Source organism: Scophthalmus maximus, chromosome 11, assembly GCF_022379125.1.
Source record: "Scophthalmus maximus strain ysfricsl-2021 chromosome 11, ASM2237912v1, whole genome shotgun sequence".
NCBI classification, from domain to species: Eukaryota; Metazoa; Chordata; class Actinopteri; order Pleuronectiformes; family Scophthalmidae; genus Scophthalmus; species Scophthalmus maximus.
Window position 1 is genome coordinate 14,389,884 of NC_061525.1, and position 24,916 is coordinate 14,414,799.

General features: G+C 41.2%; 1 protein-coding gene across 5 annotated transcripts in view; it reads left to right on the plus strand.

Moving 5' to 3' along the window:
* Positions 1 to 24,916, plus strand: part of grik4 (glutamate receptor, ionotropic, kainate 4) — a 234,857-nt gene that overhangs the window by 34,598 nt on the left and 175,343 nt on the right. For all 5 annotated transcript variants that reach the window (XM_035622334.2, XM_035622333.2, XM_035622331.2 and 2 more), the window contains one exon: positions 24,637 to 24,829. The gene's annotated coding sequence lies outside the window, so the exon portion shown is untranslated. The remainder of the gene's footprint in view (positions 1 to 24,636; positions 24,830 to 24,916) is intronic.

Below are 24,916 nucleotides of genomic sequence, written 5' to 3' on the forward strand. Positions count from 1 at the left end.
AGAATAATCTACCGGAAAAAAAAGATGCTGTTGATGTGGAAAACACAGATTACAGCACCGCCACGCTTCTTCCTAACACTAATCCTTTAAATATGCCATTTGTTTTGCTCCAGCTAACACGTTGCACATACAACCAATTCAGTCATGGAGTAATTTGTCTCCGCCACAGACGTGCACGCACACGAGCCCACAATTAGAGTGCGGTGCTAATTGTTGCCGTTGACATTCACAATGTCAAGTTAATCCAATTGAGATGTGACTATACAACCAGGCGGATGTAGCAAGAAGCGGTTATAGTGCTTCAGGATATGAGATGTAGATACGTAAAAATCGCAGGGCAAGGGAAGTGTAAATGTGTGTTCCAGGTATTACTCATGTTGCGGGGACCTAAATCTGTTTACACTGTCACCTTAGGGGGAGTTGTCTTGAAAGAACGTCCCTGTGACACTAATCATCAATTTTAAGGTCAGAATATGTTGTAGGGTTAGGGGTCAGGAGAATAACAGTTATGGTTAAGGTTAGAGTAGGTCTCCAGGAAATGAATGGAAGTCAACGTAATATCCTCTGAAGTCATGGAGACAAGACTGAGAGCGTGTGTGCGTGTGGACGAGTGAGAGAGAGAGGCCATGTGTTAAATATGCATCAGTGCATCATCTCTCACCTTGTGTCGCCCTGTATTAATGAGCTAATTGCAGCTAGTATTTAATTGCAATGTTAAGTACAGCGGAACAGTGGTTGTACTATGTATCCATCGATTAACCATAATTCAGGTCCCTTCTCCTTATTAATGGCTCTGGCGTTATAACACAAGGATACATTGCAACGGTTGGGGAAACTGGCACTCTACTGCACTTACCTTGCAGCCCACTGCTCTGTCTTTACGGTCCGGTTAGATGAGACACTTTTCTCACTCTCAAGACCACAGTTGTAAGATCTGTGTTGTCACCTGGCGTATTAGCCGTACCGCTCTGTATCAGTTGGTACATAGACTCCCTGCTCTCAAGATGAAAGGTCAAGACGATTTGCCCCGGATAAACAATATCTGAGGGTGTTACACATTATATATGGCTTGATAATTGAGATGTTTGACCTTTTAAAGCTGTTTTTATATGTTAAATACCATCTTTGGTGTTTTATATTTAAAAATATGTTTATTTAGAATATTTTGGTGATTACAAATGTGCACTGCAATCATATAAAACCATATCAATAGTTTCAGTGTGTGTTTAGATATCACTTAGTTAGAGTATAAAGATATTTTGTTTAATCTCTATTTACTCCATATAAAAATGAATTCAGATGATAAATTATATTAACAATATTCTCTGTGTCGTATCCCAAAGATGTGTTGTGTGGTGATATCTAAACAGAAGTCTTATGAGTGATTAGACCAGCAGATGGTGAGTGTTTGTGCGTGAAGTGTTGAGTTGTTGTTTGGATTTACAAGCCCAGTGTGTCAGGAAGTGTGATATGTGAGACGTGCCTGAGATTTGTTCAGACTTTTCAAAGTGAGTTTTTAATAAGTGCTCAAAGACATCAAGAGCACATGCATTTTGTGAGATAATTGCCTTCCCGTCACAGGGCGGGCGTCGAGATGTATGATTTATTTGATCAAGATTGCCCAGTGTTGTTGTAGTCCAATGCATCACGACAGAAACAGAAAAAAGAAATGAGTGCACAATATTTTCAGCAGCAGAATCCATCCCCCCATCGCTCACAAGATGGTATAGCAGTTGGTCTGTGTATCTCCCAGAGTGGTCCCCTTCTCCAACTGTACAGTAGCTCGTTCATAAGTCTTCTGCTGTCCTGACACTCTGATTAATGTGCCCAGAAAATCAGCCTTCGCAGGACAGAAGCGATGCAGCAATAATTTTCATAGCACTGTCCACGTCAAACTGTGTCAGCCCTCATTCAGACCACAGGCACCAACTCACCTGGGAGGATTTGCCCACCAGCATTGTTATTTTCTTGGAAAGGGCCATGTTTGGAGTCATTAGGAATAGTGTGTACTCCATCTAATCAAGAGCACTCTCTCACACCACTAAACCCCCTCCAGGCCTTTTATTCCTATTCAACTTTAATGAGAACACACATTGGAAGTGCAGAGCACATTTTCAGTGTGCCTTGATCTCACAGTCTTTTCTGACTGCTACTCATCATCCCAAAACTCTCAGAGAGCCATTTTTTTTAAATCGAGTTTGTGCAGCCCAGTGAAATTGTCTCCCTTCCTGGAATCTCTGAACACCTTAATGTCAAACTAATGATAATCCTGACTCGCTAATGACATAATTGAATTCAGCTCAAAGGTTTGAATGGTGTATTTGCATGCTTCAGATGATCACTTTACTTTACATTGTGGTTCAGTGGAAAGATCACCACTTGTTTTCTATCCCCCCCCCCCCCAAACACATTGCAGAGCCTCATTGAGCAACTGGGACACATGCACACCGCTCTCTCTACTGCCATTAACCACATACCTGGGGTGCTTGGCCACAGTAATGATGCTTGACTCAAGCACCCACCGACTACCTTCCAGTGTCAACCATCAATCTACCCAACGAGGGTGCAGTTGTAGCCCCTTGTAGACACACTGTGTTGAGTCCTCTACTCATCGCCCTTTTTTTGTTGAATTATACCTTACTTGAGGCCTTTTTTGCGCGTGTGATATTTAGCTTTTGCACAAAGTGGTTGTTGATTCGACGACTATGGTGATATATCTGTGTCTCTTTCCTGAGCGAGCAACTTTAGAAAAAGGAGCACAGGAAAATATATTTTGCAAGCAAAAAATTATATTTTGAAGAGAAAAGATAGGCACTTTTGGCATTTTTGTCTCAATTTATTTGTCACAAAATCAACCAATCGGAGAAAGGTCAATTCCGATAGGCTGTTAGGTGTCCAATCATAACGTTTCCACAAACAAGAAAAAATTCTCGTCGAAAATATCATTTTGTACTTGCTCAGGAACGAGCCACAAATATAACGCCATAGACAGCGGGTTGTCTCCCTCAGCTCTCTGTCGGTAAACAGAGAGAGGGAGACAGAGAGGGAGTGGGTCAGATCTATCATTGAAATGGTTTTGGTAACAAACGCTGATAGTGAAAGCCCTTGGCAGTAAATAATTGGATAATGAAGAGACCAGCAGGGCTCACAAAGATCATTTATTCATCGCCTTGAAAATTCTGCTCAGATTCTGCTCAGTCATGTCCTCACCTCATTTTCCGGGAGTTGATTGGATCAGGGCAGTGGTGGGTCGCTGTCAACAGCCAACATGATTGAGAAGTAAAGTGATGCTGTCGTTCACACTGAATAAAGTAAATTATGTTAAATAGCTTCATTCCTTTGACTGTCAAATTACATGCCTTCTCTTCATCATTCTATTTTCACGGCTGTGCTGGTACTATTACATGGCGCTATTTCTTTGATGGAATTGATTGATTTTATTCTATATTTAAAAAAAAAAAAAGACCTATTTTTATATCCGTCATATCACCCCTCTCTACCGTCAATGCTCTGTTTTATACATATTCCATAGGTGCGATCAATTCACAGATCCGTCGTGAAGTGTTATAGAAACTGTGAGATATAATAATAAAGCCAGTGGCAGGTATTGTAATACATAAAGCCCACAGTGGAATTGAAGAAGATCACCTGCATTCACGGTGTTTACGTGTGAAATTTCACAGGCCCTGACACTGTCTGTCCCCATCAGCGAGTGGGAATGTGTTTGTCTACCTAGCAAATTTTGCGAATGTTGAGAGCAATACCTTAGCAAGAAATATTGCATGTGGCAGGGCAATTTCCATCCCCAAGCAGGAGCAGTCCTTCCAGTCCGGCGTTAATTTCCACATGCGATTGCAACAGATTTTTCTGAGAGGCGACTGGTGCTCAGGCTCTGCCAGATTAGCTTCAGTAGAATTGACACCTTCTCCCATAAATAATCTGGTAAATATGGAACAATCTTAGATCATATGCCTCCTCACATAATTTAAAACCATCTCCACGTCTATCAGCGACATGTCCTGTGTGGATGGAAGACAAGTGTACATACGCCTCCCAAGACATAAACCCTCTTTGTTGCTGATTGCTTCAAGCACTCGTGTCGTGAATGCCTGATTCTCAAGTGATGAGCGTCGTTCTCGGAGCAGGTGAACGTTGGCGAGTAAATATCCCAACCATCTGTACACCGACACCAGCCGCAGAGTACGGCTCTATTGCATCCTTTCTCCTCCTCCCACCCCTCTTCTCCTCGCTCTAGCGGCGACGAGAAACAAGTCTCTGGGAAGTGAAGCTGCACAAAACCCACGACAGCATCTCATTATCCACTAAATAGCACCAGATTAATTACAATGACAATGACAGATGGCTTGTTACTGGATCATTGAGATGGGACCCAGGGGAGGGACAGAAACATGCAGGGACAGAATAGCGGACGCACACATGTTATAGTTGCTGTTTTAAAGGGGCAGTAAACGATTCTAAAGTTTTAAAGGTTTTGTAAAAAAACGGGGTTTTCGGAGCAGGCCAGGCTCCATAAACCGAGAACCAAAAAATGTTGCGGACCTCACCACACGACCCTGCCGCAACTCCGCAGTTTTTGCCTCGTGTTTAGTGCGTCGGACTCCTATACCGAGGAGCAGGTTTGGGCCAGAGCAGTAAATTCAGAACAAATAGAGAAACAAGTTTTCTCCAGAATAGCTTACTGCCCCTTTAACTCATCTGATAAACAGTTTTTTTTTCATCTCATTATGTGATAATCATCTCCAATCTACATAATCAGAGAGATACAAACATATTTTTGGGGGTTCCCTTCAGTCTTTATCTGGTTGGCCCATGATCCTGTTTAAGGTAAACCAGCAGTGTCCTCTTGAAGTAAGAACCAGAACAACATGGAGGTATGAGAGTGCTTGCTGGAGTATTTTTTTTGTCTAGGTTTGATGTCCCACAAATGTCAGCTCACTTGATATGTTTGCTTCACAAAGTCTTTTTTTCCCCTCCTTCATTTAATGTGTCACTCTACCTGTCTCGAGACTCCTCAACTGTGATCCTCCACTCTTGACATTCTGCTCTGTCTTACCGAGTAGCTTACCACAGCAGTGCTGAATTACATGCTCATTTCAGTGTGCTCCACAAAGTGGCCTACATTTGTTCACCTGCTGCAGAGCACTTGGCAGAAAAAGAAGTGGGAACTAAAGAGAGAGAGAGAGAGAGAGAAATGTTTTACCCTAGAACATAACTGCAGAATGTTTGACTGAAAAAATATCTAATTTAACCAAACAATGACAAATTACCTTGGAAATCTTGTCTGTGACATTTCATTTAAGACAAAAAAAACAAAACATTCTTGTTACTTTACAGAGCAGTGGTTACAGTCTTAATCAGGTCTACTATAGGGTTAAATGGCAGTTTTAATGAAACCTGTGTTACTCCAGAGATTTTAAATGCTGCTCACCTTTTCTGAAAGGAAACTGTTTTTAGTCTTGAACATGTGGTGGCTATTACAAAGGATTATTGTTCAGGACATGTTGTTTTTCTGTGCGACCGTAGAGGTGTAATAGCCCGATCCCGAGGGGCGATAGCACCAAAGTGCTTACAGGCAGTAATGGCATCAGCGATAAACCCGGAGAGGCTTTGACCTGAATGTTAATGTTTAATCTTTTCCTCTAGCATGGCCACCTGAGACCATCGGCAACCACTTTCAAAAGGAAGTTCCCTTCTTGTACGGTCGGGCCACTGAAGTACATCCACAGTTGTCCCCAGCAAAAAAATCCAGGATCTTTATTTTGAGATCGGAAAAATGCAACTTCAAGTATCCATTTGGTTAACCTGGCGGCCGATTAGAGCCAAATGTGATCATGCATGCCAGAAGTTGCATAGAAAAGCTTTGTGCCTTTCCAAATCATGTCCAGTCCATTGACTTTACCTCAGGTGAAACATCTCAGAGATAAAGAGAAGAGAAATGGGATGCACCTGAGCTAAATTTCAAGAATCAAAGGGAATGGTCTAAATACTTATTTCAATGTCATATTTGAGTTTTTCCCTTTTTTATTCATTTGCAAAAAAGTCAACTAAAATTCAGTTTTCACTTTGTCATTGAGGGATATTGAGTGCAGACTGATAGAGGAAAAGTGAATTGACTCAACTTTAGCATAAGGCTGCAAGACTTAAAAACAAAAAAGAAAGTGAACAACGTGGAAGGTTTCTGAATACTTTCTGAAGGCAGCTCTTATCTGACAAAGGTACACAAGGAATTATCATAGCAATTAGTATTTAGCTGTGAACAGTTATTAAACTGTGGTTAAAAGTAAAAGTATAAAAATGAGTAAAATAATGAACATATAAAAGAAGTCACAGGTGAGATGAATTTATCAGAGATTGTTTTTCAAGGAGTTTGACTACTTTAATTTAATTTCACTGTAGCTTTTGATTAACACAAACTGCTATGTTGTTAAACTAAATTGCTTCGTAAAAAAACCAAAAGGTGACTTTTTTTTCCCAGTGTGCGATTAGAACAGTGGGACCTGTCATGATTCAGCCCTTCACCCTTCACTGGTGCTTGTGATCAGTAAATGGAAAATAAACACGACATGGTAAACACATGGACATTAACAAGATACTACTTTTTAGATCACTGTTATGTTTTCATATCCCCCTTTGTTGTTGGTGTTACCTGTTACTTTAAGGTGAAATGCAGAGTTCAGTCAATGACAGTGTTTATTTACAATTTACATTTATTATTTTGACAAGTTCTGACAGTGGTATCGTAAGGCCTTCCATTTAAATTCATATTCTCCACGCTGTAGACATTGCGACTCCCTACAAGTGTGCTGTAGATTTTAGGGAACACACTAAATCCAGTTGGACATAGATTCAGATTAGGTTACAAGAGACCCTCTTAGCTGTGAAATCAAGTCCTCAACTTCCCCACAGCCATGTAGGCAAGCAGGTAATAGTCATATTCCAGAGGGGGCCGAGTCCAGACAGGCTTTTCCGCATATAAGCAGCTATACTAAAAACACTACTCAAAGCTAAAATATGAAATTCCTACCATCTCTGGCAGCAGGAGGCGGTTGTAATGATAGAGCAAAGATACTATACTTGTTGTAGAAGGTTGCAGGGATGGACCACTGTGATGCAGCCCTGCTGAGCTCCTGCTGCCAATTTCATTGTGCAAAAAGAAAAAAGAAAAAGGAAATAACTTGCAGCGAAAACATTACTTCCAGTGTGTTCAGGCTGTTTTGGAGAGTTATTTTGCGATGCCAGCCGGGACAGGGGCAAATCGACGAGTATGTGAAATTTTATAAGAGTTTGAGTCTTTATTGCTTATTTAATGTAAGAACATCCTTCAAGATATGTCTGTAGCTTTAGCTGCAGATCGTATCTCTCTGTGTGAAAGAATGATAGAATCTTCTTTGGGACAAGTGTCACTTTTCCTCATTGGCAAAGATAATAACGAATTAAGCTGTTACACAAATTATCCACAAACACCAAGTACCAACATTTTTTTAATACATAATGTTGTTGTAACATGCATTTGTAGAACAATAATTCTGATTGTTGAGGCGGTTGAGCTGATGTGAGCTTACATGGAGAATTATATTCAGCTCAGTGAAAAAGCCTCTCGTTCAGAACACTCGATTCGGCTCCAAGGTCAGCTTTTATATTTAGTGATGGACACTTTTGTGATGTCTGCGGTGCCTTCATCCTTTCAAATGTCCTCTGCTATTCTGTTGAAGTGTGTATAATGGTCCTCCTTTCAAATAGACATAGAAGAAGACCAGGTCAGCACCTAGTATACGGCTGGAACGCCTATGGCAAATGAGCGAAATTGAGGACGCAGTTAAAAAACCAGTGTAACCTCAATATGTTGATTAACATATTAATCACATCAGGGTATTGTATTTGGATTTTGTTGAGTGTCAGCCAGTTTCAGCCCTCTAACTGTTTGCACTTTGGCTCAAACGAACATTACACTCTGACTTTGTCCTAGCGAGCTGGCAGCGTGAAGTCTTGAACACAAAGCAATGACATGTGCAGCTCTTTGGTGTCGAGAAAAGTTCAGGGTTGCTGTGCATGTGCGAAAAGCAGCTTTTGCCTGACACATAGTGAAGATTATGTGCCAATTCCCTTTTCTGACTGAACTGCTGTTTTTTCCTGTTTTCTCCTCTTGTTATTTTTCTCCTTGGTGACGTCAGGTAAACAGGGGAAGCAAAACAGGACCTGAAATATGGCAAGACGAATCCTGGAGGGACGGGATGTTTGCTTCAGCTGCCGCCTACTATCGTATGCCTTTTGTTGTGTTTAGGAAGGTGGCCTTCAGCGTGAGGCCATTGGTGTATTGAAACATTCGGTTTGGAGGTACATGAAGACATAGGGAGTGTGTGGGCTTGTGTGTTGTGTTACTACATTCTCTACTGTGATGTCCACGTTTGAGTCTCTGTTGCCTCTCTGCAGGATTTTCCCTCCAGCTGGCATATCAACCTGGAAGTGATTTACTTTCCCCTTAATCAACTTGTCACTCTGCTTTGTCATTAACCGTAATTTGTCGAAAATCCGATTCAGATCTTGTTTGTATGTTGTCAGTGTTGATCATCTGATCTATAAAAACACTGTACATAGTTAAACGTCCGTTTGGAGTTGGTCGACACGAAGACATTGCTGCTACATCTTTTACAAGATAAACAAAGGTTATCTTTTTGTATTTTCAGTCTTTTAGTCTAGTAAAACAAGACCTCTATCAAAAAATATCTAATGCATTTTTAATTGCAAGTAGTTACAAAAGACATTAAAGAAAAAGAAAATTAAAATAAAGTGTTGTTTATTTTCGAAAACAACTTTACGTCATCCTAACAGCCTGTCAGGTAGTTAAAGATTATCATCAAAAACTCATTAGTAGGATTGAATAAGGCTAAGATCATAGCCAGAACACTGCACAGGCCTTGTTTATGATGCCATAACTTTTAATATCAAGATGGCAGCCAGCTCCTCTCTAGTAGTGGAAAATATTACTACGTGATCTTTGAAAATGACTGCGGTGGTGCTGAGTTCTACAGTTTCATCCTGGACCGTGTCCAATATTATCAATATTAATGGGCACTTTGTGCGGAGCGAGAGTACGAATGACACGACGAGAGCCAAGTGTGTGAGAGAGAGGTTGTGATGACCGCTTTGAATTTATTTACAGTCTCTAACCTGCCTCTTAACCTTAAAGTGCTTAATGCTCAGACACCATGTAAATAAGGAAGATAAAGTTATCTGATAGCATTCTTATACATGTGATTATGGAGATTATGGAAAATGTTAGTGCAGGTTTTTGTTGACGAAGTAAGCAAGAGGCTTAATTCTATCTACTTGGTGTAACATGTTCTGTCAGTGCACACATAGCAACAGAAGAGTGATGTGTACACAAACACCCACGCAGAGATGAGCGAGTGCACTTTGTCCACGATCCTTCACATCTTGATTCCAGATTGTCTCGTATTGAATTGTGAGAGCGTATTTATGCACCCATCAAACACAAAAAATGTGAAAGTGGTTTCATAATGTCAGTGCTGGAGAATTAAAACTGTCAAAGATTGTAAATATACCGCGCTTAAGATCAGCCAGAGGGTCATCTCGGTAAAATAAATTGTGGTCCAGTGCAGACATAGCTGTTAGTCAAGCACATTCTCCTGCCCTTATGGGTTTGCCAAGAGCAACACAGGGGGGTGTGCATGTCTATATCTGGGTGCATGGACCTCGTGAGACACAGGTAGGCTGATCATGACCAACTCTGTCAAAGTTGAGTTGAGGAAAGATAAGTTACCGTGCAATCTCATCCTCTACTTTGATGGCAGGCAGCTGTGATGGACCTATTTCAGTAATGGCATCCATCTACTTGAGCTTATGCAAATGTGGGAAAATGAAACATAAGACGTTTCAGGCAAAAGAATTATTTGTTCTGTAGAGCGGGACCATTTATCTCATAGAAACATGATGGAGTGGCTGTGAAAGACTGGGAGAGGTGGAGATTCCAATGAATTGCATTTGTGGGGCAGTCAGCAGAACGCCTCCACATCCAGGGTTGAAAAATTTCGAACAGGCTGTTTTTTAAATTTCAAACAGGAATGGAAAAGGCGGCGCACCATTATCTCGTTCAGTGCAATTACTGTGGTGGATTTCCTCAGGGAAGATTTGCTTTTATCATGTTTATTCAAATGTTTATTTATTTATTAAATTTTTTGGGGGGGTGGGGGCTTTAAGCATGCAGGTTGTCCTCTTTTTTTGGCACTCTGCAGAGAAGTTGAAAAGAAAAAATGATATTTAATGCACACTGCCTTGGATGTTGTAGTTTGTGATTGATATTGAAAGCTTTCACATGAATTCCCATTCGTCTAATCTTCCAAAAATACACACACTCATAACATGCTTAACGTTGACATGGATTGAGTGAAAAGCACCAGAAAGGAAAACATGATGGTACGGAAGGAAAGCAGCGTTGATCATTAAGATAATTTCAGAGACCTAGGGGTTTAATAAGACAGAAGGACTTGGTGATTTTGCAGACACTCCAAACCAATGAATATGACAGACAGTATGATGTGTTTCAGAGTGACATCATAATGTCACTCTGAATCACACACAAACACACACACACACACACACACACACACACACACACACACACACACACACACACACACACACACACACACACACACACCCTTGGTGAGGTTGACCATTACAACAATGTAAGCACTGCCTGTCTCTGCCTGCTCTCCTCTCCGTTTGGGTGATGGCTGATAAAATTCAAGTCACTGACTAGTCGCAAACGGCCGTAACAGAGGAATGTAAAGAAGAGCAGAGGAAACAAGGGAGGGGGACGTTGCTGGGAGAACAGGCTTGGCGTGTGATGGCCGTCTCTCTATGGGTGTCATGTCATCCCCTTTAATCACAAAGGTAGAGCTCTGGAGAAGAGGAAGCACTTGATGTCCCCCATGTTTCGGGGATTTGGTTATATGCTGTTTACAAAATGTGCAGGTAAATCCTCCCTGTTTGAAGACATGACAAGTGCTGCCCTCAGGCTCGTGCTGGGCATGTGTCCCATACCATGTGTAATAGCAGGTGTTGTCAGATGTCCCGCTGTACTGAGGGCCTGCAGTCGACATCACAGCCTGAGACAGCTGCCATTGTGGAAGGCAGGAAAGGTGCCACAGGCGTACAGATGCCTTTACTGCTGACGTTGCAAATGTCTTGTCATATTGTCTCAACAACGAAAATTCTCAACCAACTAGACGAGCATAAGATGTTCTGAGCCAGAATTGGATTTAAATATCATGATTATCCTGCCCATAAACACTTTTATGATTTATGGATCTCAGCAATTGGAGGGACAGTGGTTGTCAGATCAACAACTCCTCCAACTCATATGTCAAACTATGTTGTATGTGGTAAAAACAACAGCCTCACATCATTTCGGGTCTATTTGCTTTACCAACACATGGTTAATGAGCTTGTAAAGGTAAGGGTGATGGTTAGGGTGACGTGGCAGAGAATGGGCACAATTACTTAACAGAATATAAGAAAATCCATTTAATATACACAAACTTGACAGAGTTACCAGGTCCAACACTGACCTCTAGCCTACATAACTACCGCTTGAGGTCTGCGGCCTTTAAAACGACCACATACGTCGTAATATGACCTGTCTGGTCAGATCAGATGTACAATCATTGATTTAATGTTAAACCTTTTAAAACTGTGGAGCCCATAGAGCTTACACAAGGCCTTATACAGATTAGTTTTTAGCCTAAATTATTAGTGTCAGACTCGAAATATTCATTTTCTTTCAGAAATGTAATTGTATTTGTCAACAAATATATGTATTACAATGACTTGGAAAATGTAACCTTGTTATAATGTTAGCTTACTAATGGCGAGAGATCAACTAGGGTTTATTGTTCACAAAATGGTCCACATCATCACTCGACCTATGTGCCTTTGGGATTGCCGTCATTTGAAAGAGAGGACACTCAGTGTAGTAAATGAAGATGTCAACAAGGATCATTAAAAGCAATATGCTGTGCAACCGAATACAAAAATATGACTAAAGTGATGGGGGAGAATCATATTCAGGTCGTGTGACCTACGCCTATCTTTGAGGAGTCGATGGTTATGGGTTATTATGGGCAAAGAAAACAGCTGGCCAGTTATGATCCAATGATCCCGTGCACAATAGGAGGGGAGCTGAGCTTGAGGAGAGGAAAGAAAATCAGCAGCCCATGATAAAATGATGATAAAGTGATGTTAAAATCACTCTGTGGCCTGGGGTGAAACCACCGTGTGGCCTGGGGTGAAACCACTGGGTGGCCCAATATGTGGCTGATCTGTTTGAAGCTTCAGATCAGCCCTACCCTGGAGCGCGGAGGCAGAGATGACTGGCTATCTGAGAGAGGAAGTTGATCAATGGAAAGCAAATGCAGAGGCATATTCCTCTCATGTCAAATTAGATAGGAATTGCTGTGCAGAACGATCATAGGTACGGCATCTGAAAAAGGGGTTTTAATAGCGTTGTTTTGTTTCTGGAATATTGTTTTTGAGAGAGAGAAAAAAGGGAAACAAAATTCAGTTTAGTGGGCAAACATTCCTGAGACTACAAGGCTAGTTTATTTCCCCAATAAAGCAAAGTATTTGTCAAACACTCTACTTGCTCTTTTCACATGTTCACTGTGGTATGGTGTAATATATCAAATAATATTGACATGCCTCCTTGACCTCCTTGTTTCACCCTCTTACTTTTGGTAACAGGCTAGGTGTAAAAAAAACGATGTCCTGCTTTCAGTCGACTTGTCAATTCTCTTATTGTTTTTTTCTACATACATAGAAAACATCCTGCTACAACTTTAAATAGGTTTGCCAAATTTTGTATTTTCATCCGACTTCATCATTTGCTCTTGTACGTATGCACCAAGTTTAAAATTCAGCACACATTGTTATGCACATCCATTATCAGGTCCAGTATCAGCGCTGCCATGTTATTGATCTTGTTCTGTCAGCCTCCGTCAGTAGTGTGTTTGACTGTGTGGATATTAAACACATTTCCTGTGTTGTCGATTGAATCGGCGATGTGCCTTTAAGTGAAGTTAAGAAATGTTTGTAGTGTAAACTCACTCCGCGTTGTGTTTTTATCCGTTTCTCCAACATTTAATTTCCTGGTCCGTGGTTTGCCCATAAAAATCGGGCGCATCGATAACAGGGTGTTAGTAACAAACGGACAAAAATAGGAAATGAGCTCAGAAAAACCTACTGTGTAAATTTGGTCTGTTTATGTCATAGGCACCAACATGTGTCGTGCCAACTTTGAGCATCTGGCTTCTCTTGAGGTTTCAGACTTCATTTTGGAAGACGTAAATCGATTTACTGCCAGACAATATGCATTTTAGATGATCAAATTAGCCGGGAGGCCGAGGGAGGATGGGAGTCAGGAAAGGGGGTGGGTGAGATCGAAAAGAGACATGGGAGAAGGTGAAACAGGAAGCCTGGGCAGGAAGCAGGCGGAAGAGAACCAGGCGGGCGGAAGGAAAGGGATATGAAGATCTGGAGGGTCAGGGTTTATTGCGCTTTATGATCAACCTGAAATGGCATTTACAGTCATTTCATGTTGGTAGATTTCTTGTTGGAAGAGGGTGTTATTTTCTCATCATCTGTCCCTCTGTCGTCTTCCAGCTAAAGGAGAACCTGCGGTAGCGGTTGCAAGGAGATGTTCACTCGATGTTTGTCACATTGATCAAAGAGACTAACTATTTTAGACCACCGCCAGCCTAATGGTTAAGATGCTGACCATGAATTGCCACGTCCCCAGCTTGAGTCGGACTGGAAAACCATTTCTGCATCTCTCTCTCTCTCTCATTCCTTTGTAGTATGTCGTTTCTCCACTTGTGCTTAAAGACGTGTTACTGCAAGGCTGCTTCTATAGCTGTTTCAATGTCACCTGTCTCAAGAGGTTCATGCATGTAACTCGATATTCAGCCATGTTGGAAGACGGCATCCGCATTCCCCATCGCATCTACCAAACTCTCACACAGCTCTAAACAACTGTTAGCTCCTGACCTATCTGAATCCCTGAACACATCTGAGATGCTGGCAGTTGTTCAGAGGTCAGTTACCAGGCTAAAGTTCTTCTCCTACGTGAAGCAAACCCCCCCCCCCCCCCCCCCCCCCCGAAAGAATCAACGCTGTCTTCTCTGTTATTGGAGGGATATTTTTTTAATAAGAAGAATTATATTTGTAAGAACTACTATAATATTTTTATGGAATCATGTGTTGTTTTATTTTTTTAATTTTTTATTAATGTACTGTATATTGCTTTAGGCAAAGTATGCACAGTGCAGCCTCACTATGTAGGAAAAACATTTGGATGCTAAATGAACCAGTTGTTCTTACCAGCAAGTGTTTAAAACAAACCTGCTATTGTCTCATGGTATGACTGGAAGTACAAGGAGGATGACAAAGAATATCTTGGAAGTAAAATTTGTTTCAACTGACAATGTATGAACATTAAAAACATGTTTCATGTTATATAGTACCTACTTGTGCTCATCTATTGATAAAATATGTTGAGAGGCAATCAAGACAGAGTCACTGAGGAAATTAACTGAACTGCAAGTGACAGCAAATATATCTTACACTCATGCACTGCTCGTGGGCCCACCTCATTTTGCTGCAATAACCAGCGAGTAAGAGCCTTCATTATTTTCCCCTAGAATTTATTTCACGTCTGTTGGTACTCGACAAAATCGCGGTGGAAAATGCAAGGTGCTCGGAAATGCAGAGCAAAGAACTTGTCTCTATCCTTAGTACATCATTTTTCACAGGAAGGTTGACTTTATTGTACAATAAATGACACAATTTGCAGTTCATGGATCAGTAAGTGTGGATCCTCCTCTTTGTGTGCTTGTTAAGAACGTCACGCTGGGGAAGAAAACAAGCCCCCTTTCTCTCCTCGAATCAAATCAAGAGTTCTCTGAGTCACTTCGGGATCAATACTGTTAACAGCCTGAGTATGAATGAAACAGATAATCTGACACCTATGAACACATGACTCATGTGTGGATCAAAGGCATAGCAATAGGATCATCAGTGGAACAATACGACAGATGCATAATTACACTTAGAATCACATTTTCATTAACACCCTCGGCCCCTTCATCAACGCTATTGATTCTATCTACAAATAGGCCTTAAGATTTAAGCTCGCAGGTTCAAATCATAATTAAGATGATGGTTTGTGGTGTAAGAAAACAATTTCTCCAAAAAGATAAGGTTCATGAAAAATTTATGAGATGAGTTGATGAATTATTGCAGCCTTAAGCCTCTACGATATTGTCTTTCATCACGGGGATCAATGATGTCTCTGCAATATCTGAAGAAAATGGAGGAAATATTCGAATTAACACCTGAAATGCCCTGCTGCTTATAGCCTTTTTTTTCTCAAAATACATTTCTATTGATTTAATATGTATTTTAAAAGTGATTCTATAGACAGACGACATTGACCACATATTACACACATACGGTGTAAAGTAACTATCTTTTTATCAATGAAATTATTCCAGCTTCTGCTCCGTCCTTGAGCTGCCTAATGCTTTGTGTGTGTGTGTGTGTGTGTGTGTGTGTGTGTGTGTGTGTGTGTGTGTGTGTGTGTGTGTGTGTGTGTGTGTGTGTGTGTGTGTGTGTGTGTGTGTGTGTGTGTGTGTGTGTGTGTGTGTGTGTGTGTGTGTGTGTGTGTGTGTGTGTGTGTGTGTGTGTGTGTGTGTGTGTGTGTGCATTTATTATGTTGTTGATTTTATGCACGACTTGACACTCACGCAAATGCAGGGGCCCTTTTGACATTAAAACTTTTTTATGTATTCATAAATTAAACTCTCTCAAGGCCCTTCCTCAAAGTCAGATCGTCTTCATGGTCAAGCGACTCATCAAAGTCCCATTAGGGACGTGGTCGTCTGTGTGTGTGTCAGATTGGCTGCAAATAGGCGAACAGGTTGGGGAGGAAAGGGAATGCAAAACAAAACGGGGAGCAACCGGAGACTCGAGTGCAAGACAGACTTGGATCAATAGAGAGGACAGACACTTTATGGAGTGCTCGGGGCACGCAGCTCATAATAATCACAGGAGTGTGTAAATTATCTCATGGCGCACAAAGGTGTTAATGAATCGCTTCATACGAGAGGAGGAAGAGAGGTGATGAAATATGTTCACCGTAATAATCTTCCAGTCACAACCAAAATATTTTTCATCATTTGTGCATATTTGAATATAAATAAAAGACTCAATAACAGAAACAAAATATGATAAATGTAGTGTTTTCTCCTTTTCAGGATGTTGATAGTAAAGAACATAATTCACATTTGCCCTACACCTCGAGTAGAATGAATAAACTTTTTCTTGTGTGTGGCATGATCAAGGTCAAAAAATGGCAGATGACACGTGACCAGCCTTGGTTTAATGAGAGTAATAGAGTGATGCGATACCTGGCTCTTGTGGCGGTGTAGTGGTAGTGAATGACATGCTGAATTCTCAGAGTTAAAACCATGACAACTGTCTGATTTGGAAGAAAATGCAATGCCTTCAAGATTTCTTTACCAGACATGATAAAATGTGTTAAATTCTGCGTTGTCCCAGGAGTGATTTCAGAAAAACAATACAATCTGGTTGTGACGAGAACATTTTGGACATGAAGGACCATTAAAACTCTGTTGAGCCAAACCTTGAACTGACATACAGTATGACAGATATATGTATAATACATATTTATAGGAATATCATTCCATTCATAAAAACAGATTAGTGGTCATTTTCTGCTCCGTGAAAATAAGATGTTTTTTTTATGGAGGTCATGTGTCAGTAGAGAATATAAGGAAGAAATTTTAATCTTCTGAAAAAAATCATTTTGTAGACATTTTTTTATTTTATACAAATCAGTGAAATTTCAGTCGCCCGTAGAATCGGATTTTCCTGACAAATCACATTCCTCCAGAGGTAGCGCTTTATGCCGTCTGCCTTCATGGAATCTGTGGTAAATTATGCATATACCTGTGTACCCTGGAGAAAAAATATTGTACTCCAGGTCATGCATTATAAATGAACACGAACAACTACAGGGTACACAGACGCCCGGCGTCCTCAGGTAAGGGTAAAAGCCCAAAACGATTCAAAGTCATGTTGCTTTTGTAATTTCGGCCACCCAGGGGATAGCAGCAAGGACACATCAGCACTGTGAAGGCCTTGCGCTGTTGTTGCTCAATAACGCTCGCAGGGCGTCTGGATCCAAAGAGTCCTTCTGAAACCCCCTCCTCCGTGGCAGAGCGGTACACATCGGGTCTACCTCATCGGTTTCCTGAATGTCCGTAGCGTTACATCAGTTGGAGTTTTGTGAGAATCCTCCTTACTCGGCCTCAGCACTGTCATATCTGGATGTCTTTTTAAGGCTCCCTATTGGCTGGTACCTTCTCTTTTTTTTTCCACATTACAAAATCCATTTTTTTTTCTTTCTCTCTGTCTTGAATGTTGTCAAGTTCAAGGTCAATATTGTCTTCTTAAGTCTCAGCCCAGGGTGAGCAAATGGGACATCTCTGTTGGCCATGAGAAGGGGGAGCGAGAGCAAGAAACAGTGGGGGAGTGTGTGTGTGTGTGTGTGTGTGTGTGTATGTGTGTCTGTGTGTGTGTGTGCAGCTGCTGATTGGTGTGTCTTGTGCAGAACTGATTTAAGGCCCCTGGCCACAGGAAGAAGGCTACTCAATACTCTAGGCACGTCCCTGAAACCAGCAGCAGAGGAAGCACTATTGCCATTCAGCAGCCTCGACTGCAGACGCCTAAATGAGTCTGTTCTGTCCTGCAATGCCCAACGTGGCAGTCTGCCACTTACTCAACTTCTCCAGCTCCTAATACGCACTCCCCGTCCGGCTGCTACTTCTATATTCTCTCCTCCAGTTCATCCTTTACTCTCTTTTTTTCTCTGCCTCTCTCATTCAGTCTCACTCTCATCTCCACTTTCAGTCTTACTGTCTGTCCCCCCCCCCCCCCCCCGCCTCATGCATGCGTTGTCTGTCCATGCATTTCATGTTCCTGTCAACTTATCTTTACATCCACAGTCCGCTGTATCCCACTGCTCTGCTCTGATTTGTCACTGTCCCATTTATTGGAAGGTCCAAGCCAGAGATGCCAACCTCACATAATCAGACACTGTCACAAAGCATGCATATGTTTATCCCGTCAGCTAAATGTGCAGCCTTGAAAAAAACATACAGCAGGGGCAACTACGGAGCATAAGGCATGTTGGTAAGGAAGCTCTTTAGGCTGCCCTATGCTTATTTTGATTGTTTGTAAAAAGAAAAGGCTTTAGTGTATTCATTAGTAAATATCAAGGTTATTCTGCTCTCGGTCCATTCAAATATTCACCGCCAGTGGATGACTGTGTCTTAGTCACAGTTACAGAAGGACAAAACCCGTAACACAAATCAATTCAAGTTTATCCTGCTGAAATGAGGATGTAGCACTTATAGTGTGTATTTGATCGTGAAGACCATGTTTCTATTCTAACCCAGTTCCAATTTGTAGCCCATCACCAACTTTCCATTTCTTCTCTGTTCCCTTTTTATATCTTCCACTTACCTTTTGATAATCTCCCTTTGTTTTATCTGCTATGCTCCCCCCATCCCCCCTGTCCCTCACAGATGTGGTGTAATCATATTTAGCTAAAATATATATATTTTTTTCTCTGTTGTTTTTTTTACACAGTCAGTGTAAAAGGGTTCTGAAGCTAGATTAATAAACAATAGGTGGATTACTGCTTTGTTTTGATTAAATCTGTTTGCCTGTCAGGATAGAATATTTAATGTCCACTAAATTCTGTGTGGGTTGGTTGGAGAAATGGTGAGGATTTGTTTACTTCTACCTGCATATTTCTCGTGTCACTGTACACAGCGTTTCACCTAATGTCCCTTTGCCACCTGTGGGTTGATGGCGGAGGAGTGGGGCGGGTTAGTATCAGGGACGGTGTGATGACAGCTCGTGAATTCTAAAAGCTTTATCTGTCCCCTGCAGCCTGCCTGGGCAGCTCACTGCTGCCTCTCATCTCTCCTGTGTGTTGCATTGAATATGGCTCTCCAATTGGGGTCACGGCGCAGACCGATAGGAAGCTATATTCCTTCATAACTGGAGGCAGAGCCCAGCATTAAGTTCAGTATTAAGAACAGCGGCAGAGAGATGGCAGGGCTGAACACCAGCTGACTGACAGACCGTGACGCCTTCAGATAGAAACATTAGACATCAATTATTGTAAAGGCGAGATGCATAATTTTCCAATTTTTCGTCTTTAAATTCAAGCTACCATGTGTCCGTTTCAGTAAAGTGCTCATAAAGTGCTCATAAAACTCTGTCATAGTGACCTTATGTATACTTTTAAAGGTGATGGGGAAAAAAATATGAACTTCTGTGTTTTATCACACTATTTCTGACTCAACAATTTGAGATCTATTTCAAGTTCCACGTTTCTTCGTCAGCTTTCAATCACATCACATGGTCTTTATCAATGGGTCGATTCACTGCCACTCATCATAGATATCAGTCCCCTAAATACATCCATGCATTATTTAATGTGAAATTTTATCAACAACATTAAATAAAGTGAATCAAAAATTCCTGGATCTGCCCCTTTGTCTGGATCCGTGGCAAAATTGGTGTTTTGACCATGATTTTGGAATCAGTGGTGACACGTGTCTTTCAACTACAATATATTTGGATTCCCTGAGACACTCGAAGCTTCTCCTGCATGAGTGAGTCCTAAACAAAGTTAGATGTCCAACTTTTGGTCTCAGTTATGGCCTACAGAAAAATGTGTTGGGAGTGTAGGGTTGCTTTGCTGCACTGTAAAGGGTAAATAAATCAAAACCTTCCTAACAGTCATCTCTGCTGCAGCAGCTCGTAGCAGCTGTCTTGTTCGTTCTGCTGTTTGTCCCTTTTCCCAGATTACCGATGGGGATTGATGGCCGTGCCAGAGCAAAAACAGAAAAATCCATACTGCCCTCCTGCCCTTTCCATTTTACATTGATTTCATGGTGAAATATCAATCTGCATATGACATATACGGCTGCAGAACAAAACATGTTTAGAAGTAAATCAACATAAGGCTGCTATGAGGACAGCGTTTTATAAAACCGCTGCTCAGAGACCTTTTTTCACCCATTCCCTTTTTTTTAGAGGCGATTAAAGAAGAAAGACAAATGAAAAATCCATTCAACCCAAGCGCTGATGGATTTTATTCATGAAGTAAAAGCAGCATTTATGAGTTCACTTTAATTTGCATGCACATTATCACACACACACACGTATACAAGGACAAACCCACTGTGCAGTATACACAGACGCTCATTAAGTGCCTTGTTGACAGCTATGATAAACAGCACACATAAGAATCCGTTCTCTCCATGTTTTTAACTGATAATTAACTGATTTTTTAAAAATTATCAACGGAAGTGCAATACTAACATACTGTACTACATAGGAAACGCCCTACAGTGTAGGAAATGCCATAATCATATTTGGCCAGCTCTTTGCTTATATTCCACCAAATCGCACCGAAATCTGTTCAGAAATCAGTTTCTGAGATGATCGGCTGCAAACTAAGATACAACTAACTACAACAAAGTTGTACATGGAGCAGATGAAAAGACAATACGGAGATTGTTTTTCAAAAATAATTGACTGAGGTCACTTTGCATTACCCTCTTTTGTTTGTGGGAATGAATTAGTGGTCATTAGTTGAAGTGGATCCTTTAGACCTCATGGTTTTGTTGTCCTTGCCCAGAATCACCGCGTCCTCGCATCGCAGCCCAGTGCCATTTTGGTGCTTTTAAACTTAACTATGAACTTTGTTGAGGTAAAAACGGCAGCAACGATATTTGATCTGATTAATGTTACAGAAATAATTATGGGTGCTGCTTACCCTTTTAAAACTGCTATTCATTGTATTCAGCGCCTAAGCAAAAGCCTTTTTTTTTTGGATTAGTTTAAATTTGATAGGCGGTGAAAAAAAGAGTCTCCGTAATAAAAATGCAATTGTATCCACTCAATAATAACGTCATTAAACCATGGGCTTATCCTGAGCTAGTTTTTATCTGCTCTCAAAAACAAATCTTAAAACTGCACAGATTAAAATACGTCCATAGAGTAGGTTACCATTCTGTGACTAGCGTGTGACTAAAGTAACATTCACCCTGAAACCGAAGAAGCTGAATAGAATTCAGCCAACAATAAATCCTTTTATTACATCATAAAAAAAAATCATTACTTTGTAATCTCTTTGCAAAAGATGAGTGTTTTCAATGTGCTTCTGAATCTTGAATATTGTCTGGGCAGAGAGCACAGGTTCATGTCAGCCTGCTATTCCTTCAATTAATACAAACCAAATTTCTGTTAAGATTGTTCGAGATTTTGCAGAACAATTGAAGCCCGCGGCTAATAATTTCTCTTTCCAGATAGTACATGAGAACTGTTTCACAAGGGCTTTTCATAAAGTAGCTTTCACAGTGTGGCGGCCGTGTTGTGTATGTTTTAAAATGTGCCTCACAGCTAGTCAGGTCTGTCGAGCGTAGCACAAGCAGATATTTTCTCAACCAAAGCATAATTGCTTATTTCTCCGCCGTACATATTTGTATGCACATATTTTGGTGCAGCTACTTGCAAATGTATTAGGCATCTTGGATAATCAGTGGAATAACAGCCAATGGCAACTTTAAAACCATCTTGTTTTAAAACGAATCGGCGGTCAGGAAGTTAATCAGAGTATATGTCTGGTATTCTACTTTCATATAGGCAATTTTCAGATTATGATTCACTTTATTGCATTTTCTGCAACTTTACGATCCCAATCAGACTCCACATGATGTGAAATAAATCCAAACAGTGACATTTAAGAGCAACAGCACAATTTATTTGATGTGTTGAGGCCGGACTTCAGACTGGCCATGAAATGCCATTACTCAAAAGATGTTAAAGTTACCATGCTCTTTATTAATGGTAAGGGCAGGCGCAATAAAAGGGGGATTGTAGTCCTCTAGTTGGTTTTTGACAGGAAATGGGATCTGTATTTTTGTCTTGTATACATCAGCCTGAAGCTTTGAGGAGGATAGAAGGATAGAGAGAGAGGGGAGGAAGCATAAAGAGGGAGGGAAATGAGTTGGGGAGAAAAGCAGGCAGAAGGGAAACTCAGCAACAATATCCTTTCTGCTGAAACTTTACATATGTCAGCACTTCAAAAGTTTCCCCATCATTATTTATCCCACCACCCCTCTAAGAACTTCAAATATTCATTTGATCTAACCTTTTATTCTGTGCCCTGAATTTTCTCAAGCCAGATACACATAATGCAAAATGTATTGCAAGTAATTACACGTGGATCTCCCGACGGAATAAAATGAATGCTTTGAATTGATCCATCCCTGTAAATGTGCTTGAGCCACTGCAGGACTCTCAGGTCGAATCTAAGGTGGTAAAGTAGCTGCGCTCGCAGAATCCCTGTTTCCCCGTTACCATCACAAAGTAGCAGTATTAATCTGTTTTACAGTATGTCGTCGGAGGAGTCAGCCAAACTTAATGAGATCAATACTGCAAAAGACAAACCACCAGAACTAAACCCTTGTTTATTGACAACGTAACAGCATGTGGTTTGCCTAGATGGGCAAATGTGAGCAGCGAATAGCGATAAAACAGCAGCGATAACATTTTTCTGCATCAATGATGTTTTCCTTTAGAATTATTTACTTTGCATTTTACAGCTTTACTCACTTGTACATCTTCCACATTATTCTGGTAGCACACGTTTTTGTGCAAAAATGAATCCCATTGAAGAGTAGGGCATTACATTATTTTCCATCCCTGGAAGAAATTACATTTGTGAAACGCAGAGCAGCCTGTAACTCTATTATACCCCTGGTTGAGAGGAGGGTCACAAAGGAGTCAACTGACCACAAGTGTTAACACATTATCTGAACAACAGTGGGATGGGGTGAAAAGGTGGCTGTCAAAGAGAGGAGCGAGATGCGATAAGGTGATCAGCGGACATTCTCAGACAGCGTCTCCCAGATGACGTTTGCCCGAAATACTTATTAATACGTATAAAGAGTGAAAAAAGAATAACTTGTCAACCTTTGAAGCTGAGGGCAGATTTAGGTGGTGAGGTAATGATTCTGGGAATCTGCTCATGATATGAAGAAATGAACACATAACAAGGTCACACAAAGATACAGCCTCACTGTAGTTCATATTCGACATGGCAGGTCCTGCGTGTGCATACGCTGTGACAACGGAGGGAGATTTCCCCGTGATAAGGTTGATCTCTGGGGAGAGGTTTAATCCTCCTCTGAGTGAGGGTGCCATTAAGATGCAATGACACGAGATTAATGCTCATCTTCGAGTGACATTTACTTTCTCATTTACCGTGGAAATTGTCTCACAGTATTGTATGTTGGGCCTTGTTTCGTACGCTGGTGAGTTTCAGGAGTACACACAGTGGTAGAATGAATGCTTGAAGTGCTACAGTATATAAAAAGGAAGTGTATTAACCTGAGTAAGGGACAAACAGTAAAAAAAAAGACCATCAGCGAAATGGGACCATGAACTTTGACACTGTAGTTTATTAGTGTGATTCCAAACTTACAGTGTGTTGAATAAACGTCTGTCCTCACTATGGATATTCATTTTGAAGTCAACCTTTAACCGACAAGATTCAAAATGTACTGTTTAGAATGGACGAGTGAAACCCAAACATCTTATTAGCAAGGGGGTTTATTCTTACATGTGCAAATAGCAACATAGACAAGAAGACGAGGACTCACACACCATCACACACCTGCAGCGCTGCCGTAAACGGGGACGGTTAAACATAATAAAACAGACCAATAGGCCAACACAGCGTTTCCCATTAATCACCTGCACTCCTCTGGTCCGCCATGGTCCAATTTGTCTCGCCACAGTTCCATAATGATCCGAATTATACTTCTCCTAAAAACAGAAAAAGATCTCTAACTTTGTGTTTTGCATCGTTGCTTCGTCGTAGAGCGCTCTCTCTCTCTCTCTCTCTCTCTCTCTCTCTCTCTCTCTCTCTCTTTGTCATCGTCATAGTTGGACCGTTCATCTTAAGTGTGAGAGAATTTATGCTTCTTTCGGTATTTTGCTGTTTTATTAGGTCTTCAGTTCTGTATGTGGTATTAGGTCATGCTCCTGTACGCAGGTCACACTCAAATGTCATTGAATATAAAGAAAAGCTCACTGTCTGTCTCTCGGATGACTTTGACCTCACCGATGAGGCAGAAGGCCATAGCAAACAGTCAGTGTCTCTGTGTCATTGAGTCTCTCTAAGTGGGACAGAGGTAATTGGGATCTACCACGTGCCACGTGCGCATTTTTGGGTTCAAATACGTTGACTCTCAAGAGACGTTCCAATGCTTTTATGCATTTTTTTGATTTCTTGTAAAGTATGCTCCCACACGAGGATGTCTTTATGTCTTGAATTATCAAAACTCTACAGTGTGAAATGAAGTGTACTCACTGAATGTGTCCATATGCCTCATATTCATCCACCTCTTTTCTCTTTCCCTTTTACAGTGTCTATACTCAGCAGCACAGCGTTCGGAGCTCGCACCGCGTGGCTTTGTGTGTGTGCACGTACGCGCCCGCGGCACACACTGTATGTCCATGTGAGATGAGGAGAAGCTAAGTGGCCACCACAACCACCCCGATCAGACAAGCCTCCTGTGATGCAAGATGGACTAGAGCCCCACGCCACAGGAGATCAAAGGTAGGGGACGATGTGTGGTGATCAGCCGCCACTCACCTGCCCGCTTCAATGACGGCATGGAGAGAGTGATGAAGAGAGTGAAGGAGA